We start from the raw sequence: 19,902 nt of genomic DNA on the forward strand, positions 1-19,902 counted from the left end.
ATCGGGTTTCTATTGGCCCACAATGTTTCAAGATACAAGAGAATTCATCATTCATTGCGATGCTTGTCAAAGAACGGGAAATATATCTTGGAGAAACGAAATGCCGCAAAGGGGCATTCTAGAGGTGGAGATTTTCGATGTTTGGGGAATTGACTACCAAGGACCCTTTGTGACATCTAACGGGAACAAGTACATCCTTGTGGCCGTAGATTATGTTTCAAAGTGGGTGGAGGCAATTGCCACCCCAAATGATGATGCGAAAACGGTCACCAAGCTTTTCAAGAAGATAATTTTCCCAAGATTTGGAGTTCCTAGAGCTATCATTAGTGATGGAGGAACACATTTCCATGAAAAGAAGCTTGCATCCCTTTTGACCAAATATGGTGTTCAACATCGAACCGGCTTGGGATATCATCCTCAAACAAGCGGTCAAGTGGAAATTTCAAATAGAGAGATCAAGCAAATTCTTGAAAAAGTTGTGAACAAGACTCGGAAAGATTGGAGCACAAAGCTTGATGATGCTCTTTGGGCTTATAGGACGGCCTATAAGACTCCCATAGGTGCCTCCCCCTACAAGCTTGTATATGGAAAAGCATGTTATTTGCCAATCGAATTGGAATACAAAGCTTATTGGGCAATCCGAGCACTCAATCTTGATCTCAAATTGAGCGGTCAAAAGAGGATGATCCAAATCCAAGAGTTGGAGGAATTCCGACTACAATCTTATGAGAATGCAAAGATTTACAAAGAAAGAACAAAATTGCTTCATGATAAGAGGATTCGACAAAAGGCCTTGCACAAGGGAGACAAAGTCCTTCTATTCAATTCCCGCTACCGACTATTTCCGGGAAAATTGAACTCTAGATGGATGGGTCCCTATGTGATAACCGAAGTTGGGAAGTATGGAGATTTCGAACTCAAGGCGGAAGATGGAAGCAAGTTCAAGGTAAATGGTCAAAGATTGAAGCCATACTATGAAGGAGCATTTGTTGGAGAGGTCGAGGCTACCTACCTCGGTCCTCCTTCTCCTTGACATCTCATCAAGAATGAGAGTTTGGTGGAGTCCTCCCTAAACCACCATTTGTAAATATACTAACCCTCTAACTTGTATTTTTTTATTGCATTTGTTTAATAAGCATAAACTCTTTTCATGAGCGCAAGTGAGGGAGGGTTACTAATGAGTTTTTGAATGAAGGAAGGAGAAAATTCCTAAGTGTGGGGATGCATTGAAAGAAAGGAGAAAAAGTCAACACTCACAGCAAGAATCCGTGTGTCTCTCTGGAAATCCGGACGTCCTGGCAGAATACGGACGTCCAAGGGAAAAACCGCGCGTCCAGCTGTGTTGAGAAATTGAAGGTTTCTGGACTGAAGAAGAATCCGAGCGTCCTAAGGAAGAAGACGCCCGTCTGAGAGAATCCGGCCGGATTAGTGGAAAGACGCCCGTCTTTTCCCCTGAGCATTTCAAAGAAAAATCTCTGTCGAAGAATCCGCCCGTCTTCTCAAGAAGACGCCCGTCGACACGATGAATCCGAGCGTCTTATGCTCGGGACGCCCGTCTTGAGGCGAGAAAAATTCGGGATTATACTCGTGGCAGAATCCGAGCGTCTTGCCCGAGAATCCGCCCGTCCGTGAGAGGAGAATCCGAGCGTCTCGCCTTCGAATCCGCTCGTCTCCCGCCCGTTTCTCGACCCGACTTTTCCCAATTAAATTACACCCCACCACCCATATAATGACACATCACTACTCCTTCCACTCACCCTATAAAACTCACCCCCTTGTAACTCCCATACATATCCAAATCACTCTCTTCACCCACAAAATCAAAAACCCCCAAATTTTCTAGGGTTTTCAACACTCAATCAACAAGTAGCAACCTTACTCTCTCACAAATCAAAAGAACTCAAGGATGGCACCTAGAAGATCCTCCTTTAGAAATGCAAGACGACCTAGGATGGTGGGAAGTTCCTCTACCTCACATCTCAACACCATTAGAAGAGAGCATGTAGAAATTGTAGACCTCACAAGGCTCGACGATTTCTCGAATGTGGAATTCCTTGATGATGTGCAGCGATTGGTCTTCCATCGACTCTTAAGTAAGAATATTCTTCCCACTAAATTCCTTTGTCATGATACTTTGAGAAAACTTGGAATCTTTCACCAAGTGGAGGCTTTATTTGAGGTTTTTGGTCTTTCAACACTCTTTCGCATGTTTGAACCCACCTATCGGTCTCTTGTGCTCGAATTCTTGAGTTTCTTAAAGATTACAACTTCAAACAAAGTGATTAGCATAGAGTTTAGGTTGGAGAATGTCTCTAGAACAATGACCCTTGTGGAATTTGCGAGTGTGTTCGGTCATGATGTCTCGCCTACCCGAACATCAAGACCCAAGAAGTATAGTGTCGCACCTTTGTGGAGGGCCATGACGGGTCGGGACTTCATTCTTACCAAAGAGTGTCTTGCTTTTCACATCCAAAACCCAATCTTGAGGCTCACATACCGATTTCTTTCGGGTACCCTCTTCGCCCGCCGAGACCCGGCTATTGTGAATCAAATGGACCTCATGTTCATGGAATCCTATCTAAACATTCAAGGAAGAGACGGGTATCATCTCAATGCACCTCTAGTCTTGCTAGAAAAGTGGGCGAAATTCCGAAATGGTGATGATGATGGGAAGAAGCATATAGTGAATGGTGGACTCATAACAAGACTTGCAAAGCACTTTAATCCTAGGTTCAATGAGAACAATGAGTACACTCCACTCTCGGGAGGAATGAGAATTAATGAAGACCTCCTTGTTGTCCAACACCATTGGATAACCCTTGAGGGGGTTGATAAAAGGATCAAATGGTTGACGAAAGGAAGTGATCCTATCTACCTTCCGATGGCCGACCTACCTCGAGTCTCCCCAAGGAGAGGAAGCTTGTCCCCAATACCCTCTTACCTCATTCAAAGTCAAGAAAGGCAAGCTCCACCCCCACAAGCTCCCCCACCGCAACAACAAGAACAACAAACCCAAGGTGAAAAGATAAAGGTGCCTCCCTACCCCTTTCCCTACCAACCTTACAACCATCCGAATCCCTTCATCCTCCCCCGTGACGACTTTGTCACGGGAATCTTGCAAGACTTGCACTACCGTCAATATGAAACCAAGGTGGACAACTATTATGCTCTTTACCCTCAATACCACGACATGGTTAAAAAGGGACGGATAAGTGAAGAAGGAGCTTTTCCTTCATGGGCTCAAATGGAGTTGCTCTTTCCTAACTCGGACAAGGCCAATGAAGGGCCAAACGGTCGCAAAGGGGAGGAGAGCGGCGACTCTTGTGGAGGTGATACGGTGAAGCTTGAGAGTGAAGAAGATGAATTCATGGATCCAAGTTTAAGTGATGCTTCTAGGGATATTTGGGATACCGATATTGAAGGAGATGATGCCGATATCTAGGAGATTACTTCATCACTAGGTGGAGCGGGCAAGAGGCACCCACCTTAGTTCAAGTGAAGTTTTCTCATCTCTCCTCTTTATCTTTATTTTTCATGAAAAGAACTTTGCATCTTGTTTGTTTGTATTTTATTTAACTTTGACTAATTGTTGGTTTAGTCCTCATATACGCACCATGGCTGGCGAGCCTTACAACGCATCTCGGCTGGCGAGCCCTCCTCATATACGCCCCATTGCTGGGAAGCCTTACAACGTATCGCGGCTGGCGAACCCTCCTCATATACGCCCCATGGCTGGCGAGCCTTACTACGCATCGCGGCTTGTGAGCCCTCCTCATATACGCCCCATGGCTGACGAGCCTTACAACGCATCGCGCCTGGCGAGCCCTCCTCATATACGCCCCATGGCTGGCGAGCCTTACTACGCATCGCGGTTGGCGAGCCCTCCTCATATACGCCGCATGGCTGGCAAGCCTTACTACGCATCGCGGCTGGCGAGCCCTCCTCATATACGCCCCATTGCTGGCGAACCTTACAACGCATCGCAGCTGGAGAGCCCTCCTCATTTACGCCCCTTGGCTGGCGAAGCTTACTATGCATCGCGGCTGGCGAGCCCTCCGCATATACGCCACATGGCTGGCGAGCCTTACAACGCGCTTCGGCAAGCGAGCCCTCCTCATATACGCACCATGGCTTGCGAGCCTTACGACGCATCGCGGCTGGAGAGCCCTCCTCATTTACGCCCCATGGCTGGCGAAGCTTACTACGCATCGCGGCTGGCGAGCCCTCCTCATATACGCCACATGGTTGGCGAGCCTTACAACGCGCTGCGGCAAGCGAGCCCTCCTCATATACGCACCATGGCTTGCGAGCCTTACAACACATCGCGGCTGGCGAGCCCTTCTCATATACGCCCCATGGCTGGCGAGCCATATAACGCATCGCGGCTGGCCAGCCCTCCTCATATACGCCCCATGGCTGGCGAGCCTTACAACGCATCGCGGCTTGCGAGCCCTCCTCATATACGCCCCATGGCTGGCGAGCCTTACAACGCATCGCGGTTGGCGAGCCCTCCTCATATACGCCCCATGGCTGGCGAGCCTTACAACGCATCGTGGCTGGCGAGCCCTCCTCATATACTCCCCATGGTTGGCGAGCCTTACAACGCATCGCGGCTGGCGAGCCCTCCTCATAAAAGCACCATGGCTGGCGAGCCTTATAACGCATCGTGGCTGGCGAGCGCTCCTCATATACTCCCCATGGTTGGCGAGCCTTACAACGCATCGCGGCTGGCGAGCCCTCCTCATATACGCCCCATGGCTGGCGAGCCTTACAACGCATCGTGGCTGGCGATCCCTCCTCATATACTCCCCATGGTTGGCGAGCCTTACAACGCATCGCGGATGGCGAGCCCTCCTCATATACGCCCCATGGCTAGCGAGCCTTTAAACGCATTGCGGATGGCGAGCCCTTCTCATATACGCACCATGGCTGGCGAGCCTTACAACGCATCGCGGATGGCGAGCCCTCCTCATATACGTCCCATGGCAAGCGAGCCTTACAACGCATCGCGGCTAGCGAGCCCTCCTCATATACGCACCATGGCTGGCGAGCCTTACAACGCATCGCGGCTGGCGAGCCCTCCTCATATACGCCCCATGGCTGGCGAGCCTTACTACGCATCGCGGCTTGCGAGCCCTCCTCATATACGCCCCATGGCTGGCGAGCCCACCTCATATACGCCCCATGGCTGACGAGCCTTATAACGCATCGCGGCTGGAGAGCCTTCCTCATATACGCCCCATGGCTGGCGAGCTTTACTACGCATCGCGGCTGGCGAGCCCTCCTCATATACGCCCCATGGCTGGCAAGCCTTACTACGCATCGCGGATGGTGAGCCCTCCTCATATACGCCACATGGCTGGCGAGCCTTACAACGCGCCGCGGCAAGCGAGCCCTCCTCATATACGCACCATGGCTTATGAGCCTTACAACGCATCGCGGCTGGCGAGCCCTTCTCATATACGCCCTATGGCTGGCGAGCCTTACTACGCATCGCGGCTTGCGTCCCCTCCTCATATATGCCCCATGGCTGGCGAGCCTTACAACGTATCGCGGCTGGTGAGCCCTCCTCATATACGCCCCATGGCTGGCGAGCCTTACAATGCATCGTGGCTGAAGAGCCCTCCTCATATACGCCCCATGGCTGGCGAAGCTTACTACGCATCGCGGCTGGCACTCCCTCCTCATATACGCCCCATGCCTGGCGAGCCTTACTACGCATCGCGGCTGGAGAGCCCTCCTCATATACGCCACATGGCTGGCGAGCCTTACAACGCGCCGCGGCAAGCGAGCCCTCCTCATATACGCACCATGGCTTACGAGCCTTACAACGCATCGCGGCTGGCGAGCCCTCCTCATATACGCCCCATGGCTGGCGAGCCTTACAACGCATCGCGGCTGGCCAGCCCTCCTCATATACGCCATATGGCTGGCGAGCCTTACTACGCATCGCGGCTTGCGAGCCCTCCTCATATACGCCCATGGCTGGCGAGCCCACCTCATATACGCCCCATGGTTGGCGAGTCTTACAACGCATCGCGGCTGGCGAGCCCTCCTCATATACGCCCCATGGCTGGCGAGCCTTATAACGCATCGCGGCTGGCGAGCCCTCCTCATATACGCACCATGGCTGGCGAGCCTTACAACGCATCGCGGCTGGCGAGCCCTCCTCATAAACGCCCCATGGCTGGCGAGCCTTACAACGCATCGTGGCTGGCGAGCGCTCCTCATATACTCCCCATGGTTGGCGAGCCTTACAACGCATCGCGGCTGGCGAGCCCTTCTCATATACGCCCCATGGCTGGCGAGCCTTACAACGCATCGTGGCTGGCGATCCCTCCTCATATACTCCCCATGGTTGGCGAGCCTTCCAACGCATCGCGGATGGCGAGCCCTCCTCATATACGCCACATGGCTAGCGAGCCTTTCAACGCATTGCGGATGGTGGGCCCTTCTCATATACGCACCATGGCTGGCGAGCCTTACAACGCATCGCGGATGGCGAGCCCTCCTCATATACGTCCCATGGCAAGCGAGCCTTACAACGCATCGCGGCTGGCGAGCCCTCGTCATATACGCACCATGGCAGGCGAGCCTTACAACGCATCGCGGTTGGCGAGCCCTCCTCATATACGCCCCATGGCTGGCGAGCCTTACTACGCATCGCGGCTTGCGAGCCCTCCTCATATACGCCCCATGGCTGGCGAGCCCACCTCATATACGCCCCATGGCTGACGAGCCTTATAACGCATCGCGGCTGGAGAGCCTTCCTCATATACGCCCCATGGCTGGCGAGCTTTACTACGTATCGCGGCTGGCGAGCCCTCCTCATATACGCCCCATGGCTGGCAAGCCTTACTACGCATCGCGGATGGTGAGCCCTCCTCATATACGCCACAAGGCTGGCGAGCCTTAAAACGCGCCGCGGCAAGCGAGCCCTCCTCATATACGCACCATGGCTTATGAGCCTTATAACGCATCGCGGCTGGCGAGCCCTCCTCATATACGCCCTATGGCTGGCGAGCCTTACTACGCATCACGGCTTGAGACCCCTCCTCATATACGCCCCATGGTCGGGCGAGCCTTACAACGTATCGCGGCCGGTGAGCCCTCCTCATATACGCCCATGGTCGGCGAGCCTTACAACGCATCGTGGTCGAAGAGCCCTCCTCATATACGCCCCATGGCCGGCGGCTTACTACGCATCGCGGCCGGCACTCCCTCCTCATATACGCCCATGCTCGGCGAGCCTTACTACGCATCGCGGGCCGGAGAGCCCTCATCATATACGCCACATGGCTGGCGAGCCTTACAACGCGCCGCGGCAAGCGAGCCCTCCTCATATACGCACCATGGCTTGCGAGCCTTACAACGCATCACGGCTGGCGAGCCCTCCTCATATACGCACCATGGCTGGCGAGCCTTACAACGCATCGCGGCTGGCGAGCCCTCCTCATATACGCCCCATGGCTGGCGAGCCTTACTATGCATCGCGGCTTGCGAGCCCTCCTCATATACGCCCCATGGCTGGCGAGCCCACCTCATATACGCCCCATGGCTGACGAGCCTTATAACGCATCGCGGCTGGAGAGCCTTCCTCATATACGCCCCATGGCTGGCGAGCTTTACTACGCATCGCGGCTGGCGAGCCCTCCTCATATACGCCCCATGGCTGGCAAGCCTTACTACGCATCGCGGATGGTGAGCCCTCCTCATATACGCCACATGGATGGCGAGCCATACAACGCGCCGCGGCAAGCGAGCCCTCCTCATATACGCACCATGGCTTATGAGCCTTACAACGCATCGCGGCTGGCGAGCCCTTCTCATATACGCCCTATGGTCGGCGAGCCTTACTACGCATCGCGCTTGCGTCCCCTCCTCATATATGCCCCATGGCCGGCGAGCCTTACAACGTATCGCGGCCGGTGAGCCCTCCTCATATACGCCCATGGTCGGCGAGCCTTACAACGCATCGTGGGTGAAGAGCCCTCCTCATATACGCCCATGGCCGGCGGCTTACTACGCATCGCGCCGGCACTCCCTCCTCATATACGCCCATGCTCGGCGAGCCTTACTACGCATCGCGGCCGGAGAGCCCTCCTCATATACGCCACATGGCCGGGCGAGCCTTACAACGCGCCGCGGCAAGCGAGCCCTCCTCATATACGCACCATGGCTTACGAGCCTTACAACGCATCGCGGCTGGCGAGCCCTCCTCATATACGCCCCATGGCTGGCGAGCCTTACAACGCATCGCGGCTGGCCAGCCCTCCTCATATACGCCATATGGCTGGCGAGCCTTACTACGCATCGCGGCTTGCGAGCCCTCCTCATATACGCCTCATGGCTGGCGAGCCCACCTCATATACGCCCCATGGTTGGCGAGTCTTACAACGCATCGCGGCTGGCGAGCCCTCCTCATATACGCCCCATGGCTGGCGAGCCTTATAACGCATCGCGGCTGGCGAGCCCTCCTCATATACGCACCATGGCTGGCGAGCCTTACAACGCATCGCGGCTGGCGAGCCCTCCTCATATACGCCCCATGGCTGGCGAGCCTTACAACGCATCGCGGCTGGCCAACCCTCCTCATATACGCCCTATGGCTGGCGAGCCTTACAACGCATCGCGGCTGGCGAGCCCTCCTCATATACGCCCCATGGTTGGCGAGTCTTACAACGCATCGCGGCTGGCGAGCCCTCCTCATATACGCCCCATGGCTGGCGAGCCTTATAACGCATCGCGGCTGGCGAGCCCTCCTCATATACGCACCATGGCTGGCGAGCCTTACAACGCATCGCGGCTGGCGAGCCCTCCTCATAAACGCCCCATGGCTGGCGAGCCTTACAACGCATCGTGGCTGGCGAGCGCTCCTCATATACTCCCCATGGTTGGCGAGCCTTACAACGCATCGCGGCTGGCGAGCCCTTCTCATATACGCCCCATGGCTGGCGAGCCTTACAACGCATCGTGGCTGGCGATCCCTCCTCATATACTCCCCATGGTTGGCGAGCCTTCCAACGCATCGCGGATGGAGAGCCCTCCTCATATACGCCACATGGCTAGCGAGCCTTTCAACGCATTGCGGATGGTGGGCCCTTCTCATATACGCACCATGGCTGGCGAGCCTTACAACGCATCGCGGATGGCGAGCCCTCCTCATATACGTCCCATGGCAAGCGAGCCTTACAACGCATCGCGGCTGGCGAGCCCTCGTCATATACGCACCATGGCTGGCGAGCCTTACAACGCATCGCGGCTGGCGAGCCCTCCTCATATACGCCCCATGGCTGGCGAGCCTTACTACGCATCGCGGCTTGCGAGCCCTCCTCATATACGCCCCATGGCTGGCGAGCCCACCTCATATACGCCCCATGGCTGACGAGCCTTATAACGCATCGCGGCTGGAGAGCCTTCCTCATATACGCCCCATGGCTGGCGAGCTTTACTACGTATCGCGGCTGGCGAGCCCTCCTCATATACGCCCCATGGCTGGCAAGCCTTACTACGCATCGCGGATGGTGAGCCCTCCTCATATACGCCACAAGGCTGGCGAGCCTTACAACGCGCCGCGGCAAGCGAGCCCTCCTCATATACGCACCATGGCTTGTGAGCCTTATAACGCATCGCGGCTGGCGAGCCCTCCTCATATACGCCCTATGGCTGGCGAGCCTTACTACGCATCGCGGCTTGAGACCCCTCCTCATATACGCCCCATGGCTGGCGAGCCTTACAACGTATCGCGGCTGGTGAGCCCTCCTCATATACGCCCCATGGCTGGCGAGCCTTACAACGCATCGTGGCTGAAGAGCCCTCCTCATATACGCCCCATGGCTGGCGAAGCTTACTACGCATCGCGGCTGGCACTCCCTCCTCATATACGCCCCATGCCTGGCGAGCCTTACTACGCATCGCGGCTGGAGAGCCCTCATCATATACGCCACATGGCTGGCGAGCCTTACAACGCGCCGCGGCAAGCGAGCCCTCCTCATATACGCACCATGGCTTGCGAGCCTTACAACGCATCACGGCTGGCGAGCCCTCCTCATATACGCACCATGGCTGGCGAGCCTTACAACGCATCGCGGCTGGCGAGCCCTCCTCATATACGCCCCATGGCTGGCGAGCCTTACTATGCATCGCGGCTTGCGAGCCCTCCTCATATACGCCCCATGGCTGGCGAGCCCACCTCATATACGCCCCATGGCCGACGAGCCTTATAACGCATCGCGCCGGAGAGCCTTCCTCATATACGCCCATGGCCGGCGAGCTTTACTACGCATCGCGGCTGGCGAGCCCTCCTCATATACGCCCCATGGCTGGCAAGCCTTACTACGCATCGCGGATGGTGAGCCCTCCTCATATACGCCACATGGCTGGCGAGCCATACAACGCGCCGCGGCAAGCGAGCCCTCCTCATATACGCACCATGGCTTATGAGCCTTACAACGCATCGCGGCTGGCGAGCCCTCCTCATATACGCCCTATGGCTGGCGAGCCTTACTACGCATCGCGGCTTGCGACCCCTCCTCATATACGCCCCATGGCTGGCGAGCCTTACAACGTATCGCGGGTGGTGAGCCCTCCTCATATACGCCCCATGGCTGGCGAGCCTTACAACGCATCGTGGCCGAAGAGCCCTCCTCATATACGCCCCATGGCTGGCGAAGCTTACTACGCATCACGGCTGGCACTCCCTCCTCATATACGCCCCATGCCTGGCGAGCCTTACTACGCATCGCGGCTGGAGAGCCCTCCTCACATACGCCACATGGCTGGCGAGCCTTACAACGCGCCGCGGCAAGCGAGCCCTCCTCATATACGCACCATGGCTTGCGAGCCTTACAACGCATCGCGGCTGGCGAGCCCTCCTCATATACGCCCCATGGCTGGCGAGCCTTACAACGCATCGCGGCTGGCGAGCCCTCCTCATATACGCCCCATGGCTGGCGAGCCTTACAACGCACTGCGGCTGGCGAGCCCTCCTCATATACGCCCCATGGCTGGCGAGTCTTACAACGCATCGCGGCTGGCGAGCCCTCCTCATATACGCCCATGGCTGGCGAGCCTTACAACGCATCGCGGCTGGCGAGCCCTCCTCATATACGCACCATGGCTGGCGAGCCTTACAACGCATCGCGGCTGGCGAGCCCTCCTCATCTATGCCACATGGCTGGCGAACCTTACTACGCATCGCGGCTGGCCATCCCTCCTTAAGTACGCCCCATGGCTAGCGAGCCTTACCACGCGTCGCGTCTGGCGAGCCCTCCTCATATACGCACCATGGCTGACGAGCCTTATAACGCATCGCGGCTAGCGAGCGCTCCTCATATACGGCCCATGGCTGGCGAGCCTTACAACACATCGCGGCTGGCGAGCCCTCCTCATATACGCCCCATGGTTGGCGACCCTTACAACGCATCGCGGCTGGCGAGCCCTCCTTATATACGCCCCATGGCTGGCGAGCCTTACAACGCATCGCGGCTGGCGAGCCCTCCTCATATACGCACCATGGCTGGCGAGCCTTACAATGCATCGCGGCTGGCGAGCCCTCCTCATATACGCACCATGGCTGGCGAGCCTTACAACGCATCGCGGATGGCGAGCCCTCCTCATATACGCCCCATGGCTGGCGAGCCTTACAACGCATCGCGGCTGGCGAGCCCTCCTCATATACGCACCATGGCTGGCGAGCCTTACAACGCATCGCGGCTGGGGAGCCCTCCTCATATACGCCCCATGGCTGGCGAGCCTTACAACGCATCGTGGCTGAAGAGCCCTCCTCATATACGCCCCATGGCTGGCAAAGCTTACTACGCATCGCGGCTGGCACTCCCTCCTCATATACGCCCCATGCCTGGCGAGCCTTACTACGCATCGCGGCTAGAGAGCCCTCCTCATATACGCCACATGGCTGGCGAGCCTTACAACGTGCCGCGGCAAGCGAGCCCTCCTCATATACGCACCATGGCTTGCGAGCCTTACAACGCATCGCGGCTGGCGAGCCCTCCTCATATACGCCCCATGGCTGGCGAGCCTTACAACGCATCGCGGCTGGCCAGCCCTCCTCATATACGCCCTATGGCTGGCGAGCCTTACAACGCATCGCGGCTGGCGAGCCCTCCTCATATACGCCCCATGGCTGGCGAGCCTTACAACGCATCGCGGCTGGCGAGCCCTCCTCATATACGCCCCATGGATGGCGAGCCTTACAACGCATCGCGGCTGGCGAGCCCTCCTCATATACGCACCATGGCTGGCGAGCCTTACAACGCATCGCGGCCGGCGAGCCCTCCTCATCTATGCCACATGGCCGGCGAACCTTACTACGCATCGCGGCCGGCCATCCTCCTCAAGTACGCCCATGGCCGGCGAGCTTTACCACGCGTCGCGTCTCGGCGAGCCCTCCTCATATACGCACCATGGCCGACGAGCCTTATAACGCATCGCGCTAGCGAGCCCTCCTCATATACGCCCATGGTCGGCGAGCCTTACAACACATCACGGCCGGCGAGCCCTCCTTATATACGCCCATGGCCGGCGAGCCTTACAACGCATCGCGATCGGCGAGCCCTCCTCATATACGCACCATGGCTGGCGAGCCTTACAACGCATCGCGGCTGGCGAGCCCTCCTCATGTACGCCCCATGGCTGGCGAGCCTTACAACGCATCGCGGCTGGCGAGCCCTCCTCATATACGCACCATGGCTGGCGAGCCTTACAACGCATCGCGGCTGGCGAGCCCTCCTCATATACGCACCATGGCTGGCGAGCCTTACAACGCATCGCGGATGGCGAGCCCTCCTCATATACGCCCCATGGCTGGCGAGCCTTACAACGCATCGCGGCTGGCGAGCCCTCTTCATATACGCACCATGGTTGGCGAGCCTTACAACGCATCGCGGCTGGTGAGCCCTCCTCATATACGCCCCATGGCTGGCGAGCCTTACAACGCATCGTGGCTGAAGAGCCCTCCTCATATACGCCCCATGGCTGGCAAAGCTTACTACGCATCGCGGCTGGCACTCCCTCCTCATATACGCCCCATGCCTGGCGAGCCTTACTACGCATCGCGGCTAGAGAGCCCTCCTCATATACGCCACATGGCTGGCGAGCCTTACAACGTGCCGCGGCAAGCGAGCCCTCCTCATATACGCACCATGGCTTGCGAGCCTTACAACGCATCGCGGCTGGCGAGCCCTCCTCATATACGCCCCATGGCTGGCGAGCCTTACAACGCATCGCGGCTGGCCAGCCCTCCTCATATACGCCCTATGGCTGGCGAGCCTTACAACGCATCGCGGCTGGCGAGCCCTCCTCATATACGCCCCATGGTTGGCGAGTCTTACAACGCATCGCGGCTGGCGAGCCCTCCTCATATACGCCCCATGGATGGCGAGCCTTACAACGCATCGCGGCTGGCGAGCCCTCCTCATATACGCACCATGGCTGGCGAGCCTTACAACGCATCGCGGCTGGCGAGCCCTCCTCATCTATGCCACATGGCTGGCGAACCTTACTACGCATCGCGGCTGGCCATCCCTCCTCAAGTACGCCCCATGGCTGGCGAGCTTTACCACGCGTCGCGTCTGGCGAGCCCTCCTCATATACGCACCATGGCTGACGAGCCTTATAACGCATCGCGGCTAGCGAGCCCTCCTCATATACGGCCCATGGCTGGCGAGCCTTACAACACATCACGGCTGGCGAGCCCTCCTTATATACGCCCCATGGCTGGCGAGCCTTACAACGCATCGCGACTGGCGAGCCCTCCTCATATACGCACCATGGCTGGCGAGCCTTACAATGCATCGCGGCTGGCGAGCCCTCCTCATATACGCACCATGGCTGGCGAGCCTTACAATGCATCGCGGATGGCGAGCCCTCCTCATATACGCCCCATGGCTGGCGAGCCTTACAACGCATCGCGGCTGGCAAGCCCTCTTCATATACGCACCATGGCTGGCGAGCCTTACAACGCATCGCGGCTGGCGAGCCCTCCTCATATACGCCCCATGGCTGGCGAGCCTTACAACGCATCGCGGCTGGCCAACCCTCCTCATATACGCCCTATGGCTGGCGAGCCTTACAACGCATCGCGGCTGGCGAGCCCTCCTCATATACGCCCCATGGTTGGCGAGTCTTACAACGCATCGCGGCTGGCGAGCCTTACAACGCATCGCGGCTGGCGAGCCCTCCTCATATACGCACCATGGCTGGCGAGCCTTACAACGCATCGCGGCTGGCGAGCCCTCCTCATCTATGCCACATGGCTGGCGAACCTTACTACGCATCGCGGCTGGCCATCCCTCCTCAAGTACGCCCCATGGCTGGCGAGCCTTACCACGCGTCGCGTCTGGCGAGCCCTCCTCATATACGCACCATGGCTGACGAGCCTTATAACGCATCGCGGCTAGCGAGCCCTCCTCATATACGGCCCATGGCTGGCGAGCCTTACAACACATCACGGCTTGCGAGCCCTCCTCATATACGCCCCATGGTTGGCGACCCTTACAACGCATCGCGGCTGGCGAGCCCTCCTTATATACGCCCCATGGCTGGCGAGCCTTATAACGCATCGCGGCCGGCGAGCCCTCCTCATATACGCACCATGGTCGGCGAGCCTTACAATGCATCGCGGCCGGCGAGCCCTCCTCATATACGCACCATGGCCGGCGAGCCTTACAACGCATCGCGGCTGGCGAGCCCTCCTCATATACGCCCATGGCTGGCGAGCCTTACAACGCATCGCGGCTGGCGAGCCCTCTTCATATACGCACCATGGCTGGCGAGCCTTACTACGCATCGCGGCTGGCGAGCCCTCCTCATATACGCCCATGGCTGGCGAGCCTTACAACGCATCACGGCCGGCGAACCCTCCTCATATACGCCCATGGTCGGCGAGCCTTACAACGCATCGCGGCCGGCGAGCCCTCCTTATATACGCCCATGGTCGGCGAGCCTTACAACGCATCGCGGCCGGCGAGCCCTCCTCATATACGCACCATGGCAAAGTAGCTTATAACGCATCGCGGATGGCAAGCCCTCCTCATATACGCACCATGGCTGGCGAGCCTTACCACGCATCGCGGATGGCGAGCCCTCCTCATATACGCCCCATGGCTGGCGAGCCTTACAGCGCATCGCGGCTGGCGAGCCCTCTTAATATACGCACCATGGCTGGCGAGCCTTACAACGCATCGCGGCTGGCGAGCCCTCCTCATATACGCCCCATGGCTGGCGAGCCTTACAACGCATCACGGCTGGCGAGCCCTCCTCATATACGCGCCATGGTTGGCGACCCTTACAACGCATCGCGGCTGGCGAGCCCTCCTTATATACGCCCCATGGCTGGCGAGCCTTATAACGCATCGCGGCTGGCGAGCCCTCCTCATATACGCACCATGGCTGGCGAGCCTTACAATGCATCGCGGCTGGCGAGCCCTCCTCATATACGCACCATGGCTGGCGAGCCCTACAACGCATCGCGGATGGCGAGCCCTCCTCATATACGCCCCATGGCTGGTGAGCCTTACAACGCATCGCGGCTGGCGAGCCCTCTTCATATACGCACCATGGCTGGCGAGCCTTACAATGCATCGCGGCTGGCGAGCCCTCCTCATATACGCCCCATGGCTGGCGAGCCATACAACGCATCACGGCTGGCGAGCCCTCCTCATATACGCCCCATGGCTGGCGAGCCTTACAACGCATCGCGGCTGGCGAGCCCTCCTTATATACGCCCCATGGCTGGCGAGCCTTACAACGCATCGCGGCTGGCGAGCCCTCCTCATATACGCACCATGGCTGGCGAGCCTTACAACGCATCGCGGATGGCAAGCCCTCCTCATATACGCACCATGGCTGGCGAGCCTTACCACGCATCGCGGATGGCGAGCCCTCCTCATATACGCCCCATGGCTGGCGAGCCTTACAACGCATCGCGGCTGGCGAGCCCTCTTAATATACGCACCATGGCTGGCGAGCCTTACAACGCATCGCGGCTGGCGAGCCCTCCTCATATACGCCCCATGGCTGGCGAGCCTTACAACGCATCACGGCTGGCGAGCCCTCCTCATATACGCCCCATGGCTGGCGAGCCTTACTACGAATCGCGGCTGGCGAGCCCTCCTCAAGTACGCCCCATGGCTGGCGAGCCTTACTACGCGTCGTGATGCGTGTCTTTTATATGATGTTTTACATCCCATTTTACACGCATTTCAGAGCTCATTTATGTAGTTTCTGCTGCATTTCTCCCAATTTCCGTCTACTTCCGTATTTTTGTACATTATTGCAGAAGTGTGAAGAATCCAGCGGAAATCAAGCTAAATCCGTCCCCGAGTATCCTGCATTGCATGTGACGAGAAGTATTTGCTTAAGGAACGAGCTTGGTGCGCAATTCGATGCCAAAAAGACAAGTCCACGAGTTTTAAGAAGTCAAGTAGCAGCTCAAGTGGTCGATCGACCACCACCCTCAGTCGATCGACCAACCCTCGGATTCCAGAAGCTACTGTTCACTGCCAAGTAGTCGATCGACCCCTCACATCAGTCGATCGACCACACTGCTATTCCAGACGAGAATTAAAAGACCGAGGAACTTGAAGCCCGTTAAGTTTAGGTTTTGGAATAATTGTTACGTGAAATTTCTATATAACGTAACCTAGAAACATTCAGTTATCATCGAGTTTTTAACCAAGTTTCATTCACTAATTTTTACATTAAGTTTTCGCATACGGTTCTTGATAGTTAGTTAGGGTTTAGGATTGTTGAGCATTGGATTTTCGGTTCTTAATAACTAATCTTTCCTCTGCAACTCGGTATTCTTCTGCCCTATTTTTAGTTCATCTATATTTCATCAATAGTATAGAATTGCTAAGTAGATTCCCCCAACCAATTTTATCGTTTATGTTAATTGTTTGTTTTACTGTTCTAAGCATGGATTCCTCTGTTTACTCTATTAGTCTTATTATTGTTTTCACCCTTAGCATGAGTAGCTAAATAGTTTGTGCTAGGATGTAGGCGAGTTTTAGCATAGGCGGCAAAGTATTGAACACGGCCTGATTCGCATGTCGTCGATCGATCGACATTCTCGTCGATCGACTGACCTCGTGAGGTTACCCTTCGTTTTAATTGAATTTAATGTTGTATTTAACGAATCGAATGCATGCGACCAGTTAGATGCTTATTTTATGACCGACCCATTAGATCGAAAGATAGGGAAAGTTATTTGACCACCAATCAAATCGACTAAACTGTGCTAAGATCGAAAGATAGGTATAGTTTAGACCGTTAGTCACTTTTCAGGACGAGAGTCAGTATTAGTGATATTAGGGACCTATAGCGAGATCGAAAGATGCTATTTGTTAAGAGTGGACCGAGAGGACCTCTTGTTTCCCGCCTCACTTGTGTTCGATTTAGACCTGTTTAGTATGCTGCCGCCGAAGCTTTAACAAACCAATCATCCTAGTACCCCTTCTTTATCTGTTTAAACCGTCTTTTTAGTTTATTATCTTTATTTGTTCTTAGCTATAGACCATCTCAACTCAACCCCCACAATTGTTACCTTAGACTGAATATAAATCAACTAGAATTTACATCTGCCTCCTTGTGGTTCGACCCTGTTACCACTAGCCTAGGTTTGTCTTAATAGGAAATTATAAATCTTATTTTTGGTACTCACACTGACGGGTATCAAATTTTGGCGCCGTTGCCGGGGAGGCAATTGTCCTAATTTTAGTTGTTTTAATTTTAGTCTTTCTTAGATTAAGGGACTTCTGTTCCTTAAACTTTTCTTATATTCTTTTTGTAGTTTCCTCTTATGCGCAGGTCACAGGGTGGTGAACTAGTGCCATTTGACCCTGAGATAGAGAAATCTTTGCGCGAGTTGAGACGAACACAAAGGGTACTACCGACAGAGGAAGAGTTGAGTACTCTGTCAAGCTATTACGAGAACGATCTGTTCGAAGAAGACCCACAGTCTTCACCCGTTTCCACTTCTTCAGCCGAGACAGTTACTTCTCCAGAAATTCCAGTCATGGCCGAGGAAGCGAGTATAGCTAGTCATTCGAGCCGACAAAGTGAAAACTTATATAAGGGGTTCGAATTGCCAGGAGATGCCAGGAAGTTCAAACCAAAGCCTTCATACATTAGCATGGTTGAGAAGAACCAGTTCGGGGGAGCTGCAAATGAAGATGCAGCTAAGCATATGGAGACCTTTATTGACTCATCATTGTTCCATACCCCCACCAGCCGGCGTGACCCAAGACCAGATCAAGGAGACCATGTTCATCTTCTCCCTTCGTGATGCTGCAAGGGAGTGGTATAGAGATTTGGACCGAACCGTTCAGGGCATCACCGATTGGAATTCATTAGCATTGGCATTCTACAAGAAGTACTTTTTTTCTTCAAGGACGATTTCTATTAGAGCTCAAATCACGGGCTTTAAACAAGGGCCGGATGAGAACTTCCACGAAGCATGGGTCCGTTTTAAGAAGTTGGTGCGAACCATACCGCACCATGGTTTCGAAAAATGGAGCTTGTGCAATCATTTCTATAATGGGTTGTACGACGATCGGAGGGCCATTTTGGATGCGACCAATGGCCGATTCGCATTTGAAAATTTGGGAGCAACCAAGGGGTGGAAGATCATTGACGATCTAGCTACCCACAAGGCCGAGTATGGGAATTCCAGAGGGAACCAGAGGAGAGCTGCTGAATCTTCCTCTGTTCTTTGCGCTTGAGGCTCTCACTGCGAGATTTGACAAGTATGGGAACTAGGAGGAGCTTCTAAAGGTGGGATGTACCAAGTAAATCTTTGTGTCGACGGTCCTTTCGTCGTGAAAGGTGTGGAGCTGAGGGACATATCTCCAAAAACTGCCCTAGTCCCTTTGAGTCTTGTGCTGCCTTTCAACACTATAGGCAGACCAACACCTACTATGAGCCGAATACCCATCCAAACTTGAGTTGGAGGAGCCAAAATGTCCTGAACCCAACTCAAGCTCCGCCGCAGCAGCAACCCTATGTGCCCCCTAATCAAAAGCAACAACAATATCAGAAACCTCCCTATGTGCAGCAACAATCGCAGAATTCTGAATTTTTCGAGCTTAAGAACTTGTTGCTAAAGGAGTCCCAAGCAAGAGAGGCCGGGATGAAGCTACTAGAGAACCAAATTGCTCAATTGGCTAGCAAAAGCAACACTCGAGCTCCCGGGCACTTGCCGACCCAAACTGACCAAAAGGAGACCTTAAATACCATCACTTTGAGGAGCGGTTCCACCCTTGATGGTCCTGCCATGGTCGAGGACGCTGTTGAAAAACATGAGCGAGAAACAAGTCAGAAGAAAGCTTCAACGAATAAATCAAAGAAACAGGCGTCTACCAGGTATATTAGTCGATCAACTGATATACCCGGTCGATCGACTGATACACGGGTTACAGGAGCTTTTGGAACTGTACACAGTGGTCGATCGACTGGGGATAGTGGTCGATCGACCGAGATTACTGCTGATAGCGAGGAATTTCGTCCTTCAATGCCCGACAATTTGAGAGACCATTTGTTCCGATGTTCGACAATCCCAAAGACATTAGAACCAGACCCGAGTGCTGATGGGTCAGTCCCGGCCCCGAAGTTCGACCCAATGACGGTCAATGGCTCACATTTGAGACGGTTTGAGGAGGGTTCAAGTTTCAACAAGGAGAAAGCAGTGGACTTCCAGCCTAAGTCCACGGATGCCGGCATGCGCAACCTAGAGGAGAGGGCTAAGGTACTTCTTACAGCCCCATATCCGGAGAGACTAGTGCCAACAAAGGAACAGGCATCTTTCAGTAAGTTTGAGAAAGTTATTCGTAGCTTGAATGTTCAGGTACCCTTCCTTGAGTTTGTTAACCAAGTGCCAGCATA

The sequence above is a fragment of the Silene latifolia genome, chromosome 11 (assembly GCF_048544455.1).
Source record: "Silene latifolia isolate original U9 population chromosome 11, ASM4854445v1, whole genome shotgun sequence".
Taxonomy (NCBI): Eukaryota; Viridiplantae; Streptophyta; class Magnoliopsida; order Caryophyllales; family Caryophyllaceae; genus Silene; species Silene latifolia.